The sequence below is a fragment of the Camarhynchus parvulus genome, chromosome 15 (genome assembly GCF_901933205.1).
Source record: "Camarhynchus parvulus chromosome 15, STF_HiC, whole genome shotgun sequence".
Lineage (NCBI taxonomy): Eukaryota > Metazoa > Chordata > Aves > Passeriformes > Thraupidae > Camarhynchus > Camarhynchus parvulus.
Genome location: NC_044585.1, coordinates 3514414 through 3520235, shown reverse-complemented (window position 1 = coordinate 3520235; position 5822 = coordinate 3514414).

Here is a 5822-nt window from a genome sequence, read left to right as displayed (position 1 = left end):
GGGCATGTGTGCACAGGAGCTGTTTCAGCTGATGCTCAAACAAGGTGTCCTTCCTCACTGCCATCCTAGGGCTGTTTGTCACCTGAAAGGCACTACTGGCTGCTAACAAACCTGAACACATTTTGTAATTCTGCTTCCTTTGTTACAGCTTTTCTTTCTGGTTATAAACCACATGTACCAAACCCTGTCTCTCCCTGGAGCTATATTCTACTTACAAGTGTGCTGGTTATGTACCAGTATTAATGTTCATTAAATAAAAAATTTTGAGAGAGAGCAGCTCTATGGAGAGAGAACAGCTGCCCTGGAGATAATAAGTGATTCACTCCAGCTGATCCCAAATGAATTCCAACTCACTATAGTTATTTCATACTCTTGCCTGTTTGTTGTATAACTGAGTTTACATCATATAATGGAGTTGTTCCATGACACATTTAGTTGTTCAGCTCATATTTTAGTTGCTGGTGTTGAAAGAGTCAAAGGATAAAAGCAGTGCCTACTTTTAGTCTGATTTCCCAGGTGCATCAAAAGTGGCAGAATAAAATATGAAGACTGAGGTATGATAATCTTGATACACCTTAATACTCTTCCCACTGGAAAATATCCCTCTCCCAAAATAAATACAAGAGGTCTTCTTTGCCAGGAGACTGGCCTGAGATCTGGCGGCTAGACAATGAGCCAGCAATAGCAATTTATTCAGCTTTGTCCCTAAACTACTTTCAACTCAAATTGCAAGTATCTGGTCTTCAGTGCTGCTCTCTTTCCATTCCCTGAACTAATTCTTTAGGCAGTTGATAAATAACCTTTTTTTTTTTTTTTTCAACTGGCAAAGATTAAATGTTCCTAGTTGAAAAAAAAAAAGCCAGGCTTTTTACCTGATAATCAGGAATCCTTTTAAATGCAGCTGAAGAGTCCACCTGTCTCTCTGAAAAGCAGCCATAATCCTGAAGTCCAGATCACATTTCAGAAAGAGATGACTCCATCACATATGTAGTTCATTGTGCTTGTAAAACATCTGCATGAGCTTGTGAAAAGCTTTGCTCTTACCAAAGAGCTTTGCTCAGATCTTCTGAAAAGTGGAAAATTATGAAGTGATTTAATTTTCTCCCTCCTAAGTTAATTGTTGCTCTCAGTGTAAACCGAAGACAAGCTGACCAATTGAGCATCCCTTTGTTATTTACTATTTGTCATATTATTGTTTTATGCCTCCACACTGTGTCAAATGGAGAGACAGAGCACTGCCACTGTTAAAACCACATCAGTTTTGCTTCAGTGATTTTCAGAGGTTTGGGTTTTTTTTTCCTGGAACCTGTACTCAGACCTTTAATGTGCTTCCTGCCTGCCTTGTAGTTCACCTCCACTTGCACAGCAGTGCTTTCTGCAGAGATGTGACTGTGAAGTTGACTGTAGTTTGGCAACAGAGATGTCTGATATGAAAGAGGTGACATTTGCCAGCCGTGGGCTCTACAACTGCAAAGCTGAGGCAGCTATATCAGCTTAATTAATTGCATTCCTAGCTGTATGAACTGAGACTGAGACTCAAAAAGGGTGTGTAGGAAGGAGGTAGGGTGAGGAGTAATTCCAGGAAAATTATTTACTTTTGTTACATTACTGGAGTAGGGAAACTTGCATCCCTTCATAGGAGTCTGGCTAGAGTTAGGCCATGCATGGTAGCTCAGGGAGCCCAGTTGTATCTGTTCCATTGAAAAGCAGAATTTCTGTTACATTTCTCTCATGTTATTTGTTTTTACAACCTAAGAAAGGGTTGGGGCATCATCTCTGTGTGAAATGTTGTCTCCTTCTCTGACTGGCCTCTCATGTGCCAACAACATGAAGCTGTATAGGCAAGCCCAGATCTGTGCCATCCCAAAGCATCACAGTGAGAAGGTTTGTTGCTTCTCTTTGGAAACAATTCCCCTCTTCCACACTCATGATTGCACTTGCCTGTTTTTCCCACTGCAAGCTTTGTGGGCACAGCCTGGTCCTCTGGCCAGTCCTGTGTATTTACATTATAATGTATAGGGAGCTTCACCTTTGTCCCTACACACTTCTTCTGCCCCTTATCTCTCTGTCATCTGGCTTTTCTGCAATTGTGTTTTCCTGTCATTCATCCATTTCTCTTGTGGACTGTTATTTATGTTCCATTGCCCTTCATCCTCCTTTCCCATTCCTGTAGGCTTATTACAGGATCACACTGCAGCCTTTCCACCTTCAATGCTATTTGACCATAGAAAACAGTGACATCCAATCTATCTGCCACTGTCCTGACAAACACAAGGGGAAGTTCTCTCTTTGCAATCAGGATGCAAGTAACCTGAAGGATGGATTTGAGCACAGGGATTACAGCTGGAACAATAATGCCTTTGTAATACTGTCAGGATTATTCCCCTCCTGTGGAGAAAAACTTGAAGAGCAAAACCCAGTCTTCAAGCAAACAGAATCTCCAGCTGTCAGTGCTTTTGTTTCCTCTGGAGGAGACACATGCCTGTCTAAATACAATATGCCTGAAGACCAACACTTGGCATCTAATGACTATTGAAACATGATGTGTTTCTAAAATCCTCTGAAAGCAATGGAGGGAAAAGGGAAAGGCCTTAAATGGGGGCTAGGCAGTTCATCTTCTGTTACAGGACAGATTCCTGATTAGTATCCTGATTCTCAGCCCAGGCCAGCTTAGATTTTAGTTTGCTTTAGCAAATTGCTGGTATGACATCATACTTACCCTAGATGATTATATTCTTGAAAATGCAGGTGGGAGAAATAATAAAGACTTAAAAAAATCACAAACTTTTGTGCCTTCCCATCAACAGCTTGCTGGATACTTTTTTTAATGGGCAGTGCTCACACATTTTACTCTTAAACTCCTTTTCTAGGCTTTTAACTGAAATGGAATTCAGGGCAGGCAATGCAGTGCTTGTTTGTTTAAACAGTATTCCCATTTTTCTAAAAAAAATTTCTCTATGCACAAGTGAAGCCAAAAAGAATTGACCAAACCCTTCCCCCAAAAATGCTCATGCATTTGCTCACGGGCTTGCTTTTTGATAAGCACTCTTACAGAAAGGCATGATTTTACACTTGCAGGCAGTGCTGTTTGTCACTGCACGCTGGAATTGGATCTCCCTTCCCCCGCCAGCCTCAGGCTACTCACTTGCTCCAGAATCCCCCAGGTTCAGGAGGGAAGCAGAGCTCCTGTCTGGCTTGGCCTTGGACTGAATCACACGGATAGTTTAACTTAGCTCTGGCTCGGAAAGCAGCGAGTGTGCATGTTACATAATATAATCTTCATGTCTTGAGGATTCAGGCCTGTCCTCTTTTGTGCTGCCAGATGGAAGAGGAGCCACGCTCTCTCTGGAGAGATGTCCCTGCACATCTCGCTGCTCAGCTGTGCTGGAATTAATGTGCTTCTCTCTGCAGTGGGGCACTGTTGTTCCCTGGCATTTGGCTCCAGAATAACTAGCTCTTTAGTATGCAGTGGATGCTATGCAGCCACTGGGATCCCAAGATTAATTTGTCTAGAAAAAGAGATACATGAAGATCCTCCAAAAGGAATTTGTGGGAGGATGTACTCCAGATTCTCTCAACAGCTATGGTTTGTTCCCAGCTGAAACCCAGATACAGGTGTTGTGGACAGCCAGCTTTCTGCTTTGTGCTCTCACTCTGTCCCATTACAGTTTTTTCAGCTGCTGCTGCTGTTTTGTTACTCGATTCTGTAACATGGCCCCTGTCTGCACTGTTATTGCCTCTGTTAGTCAAGCCGTTTCATGCCCTGATCCCTGACGTGCTCTCCGAAGTGATGAATCACACCTGCACTAGTGAGTCCCTTCTCACTAATGAGACATATGCTCCAAATTCTGCAGTGCTCAGTTGATTGAGGCAAGGAGCTACAACCCACCTGTAGACAGAAATGGCACTACAGTCCTCAGGAATAGCTCAAAAGACCCCAAGGAGGGTGAGGGCAGTGTTAGTCAAACTAGCGAGGAATCTTATCTGTGGGACTTCCTCACAATAATGCCTCATCAGGACCAGCTGTAACTCCAAAAACAGCAGCTTCTCTAGAAGCAATGTTACATCTTGATGGAATTAACTCCCCAAGACATGGAGCTATTGAGAAATATTCCTTTCAGCCTCCTGCTACCTCTGAGGTTCCTGGTAGAAGGACCCCTGTAGCAGCCACAGCTCCAGCAATGCAGGTGCAGTAGGGAAAGCCAGGAGTAATATTCATCCAGCCATAAGTAGTGATTCTGCACTGCCGACAACAAACAGGAGCAGCCTGTTCTGAAATAAAAACCAGCCCACAGCAAAACCCCAAAAGGTACCTTGGCTATAATTAGGAGCTGAAATGACACTGCAGGTTTGAGTGGAAAGTTGGTGCTTGACAAACGTCCCTGCCAACAGCCCATTCAGCCACCACAACAGCTGCTGCTAAGCGTCCTAAGCAGGACAGGGACAGAGGGGCCAGCTTCTTCTGCTCTCTGCCATCCATGGGATGGATGGAGTGCACCTTGGGCAAGAATTGCACATGGCTGCAGCACATCTGGTGCTGATAGCACAGCTGAAAAGATGAAGCAACGCTGAGCCAGGGCTGCAGCATCTTCCTCTTTCCATGGCAGCTTTGCCCTGACCAGCACATGTATCTGTAGTGGTGGGGGCACAGCAGCACGGGCTGCAATGGGACCCCAGGCTGCAGAGAAGTTGCACTTGTATTGTTGCAGAGAAGACTGTCATCCCATAGTAACTGCTGTGCATGTGCCAGCAAGAGCAGAGTGAGCATGAGTAAGCTTATTATGCGATAATCACACCTTCATCTTTCTGGGTAGATAAACTGCTGAGGTATCCAAGTCTGGCAGTGAGGCACAATCACTGTCTGAGGATGAGCAAGAAGCAACTGGGACCTTTCCCCATTGGAAACATGTCTGATTTGATGCCATTATCTCTTTCTGTTTTTAAACAGAACATCGTTATTGAACCACCTGTTGCCACTTAATTACCTGTGTTTGATTACAAAGATGTTAAGTCATCGGCTTTTTAGGTACAGACTCCTTCATTTTTATATCCTTGCATGATGTCCCCTAGCAAAGCTTTTATGTCCATTTCAAAAGCTGCATTAAAACTTCTCCTGTGAGCTATGTCAGGGACACAACAGCCCAGCCTCCTGTCCTGAACTTTGTGAAATCTGGATCAAGACTTTAAATCCTCTCTGCTATAGTGATCAGACCTATAGGTGCCGACCTATGGGGCAGTGTCCACCACGGCCCCATGTCGGTAGGCTGAGCACACGGGTGGTGCACTCAGGTGGGCCACGGCCCCCACACCGTGCTGGGTCTTGGCTGTGGTGTGAAGGAACTGTCCGAGGGGCACACGTGTGGGCAGGTGGGTCACCCCGCGGGGCAGGGGTGCTCACCTTCCCGGCTCTGCCCTCGGAGGCACTGAGCTCCTTCCCTGGGAGCTGAGGGAGCCTCTGGAGTCAGGCCTCCCCTACCGTCACTCCCGGGACGCCGCCAACCTCGCCGTCTGCGCCGCCGGGGGCGATGGTCCCGCGACTCCCGCCCGCCGCCGCGCCGGGGGCTGCGGCCCTTGGGCCCCCACCGCCGTGCCCGGGGCTGCCGGGCCCTGCACGCCCGCCGCGCTGCGGGAGCGCCGCCCGCCGCCGCCCGCACCCCTCGGCGGCGCCGCTTCGCCTGCGGCGCACCCCGGCCCGAGCCGGCCCCCGGCGGGGGGAGGCCCCGGCTCACCTGGAGAGGCGGCGGCGCGGAGGGTGGGGGAGCAGAGCCCCGGAGGGGGAGACGGTGCCCGCCAGCCCCCGCCGGAGCGCCCCTGCCGCGGCC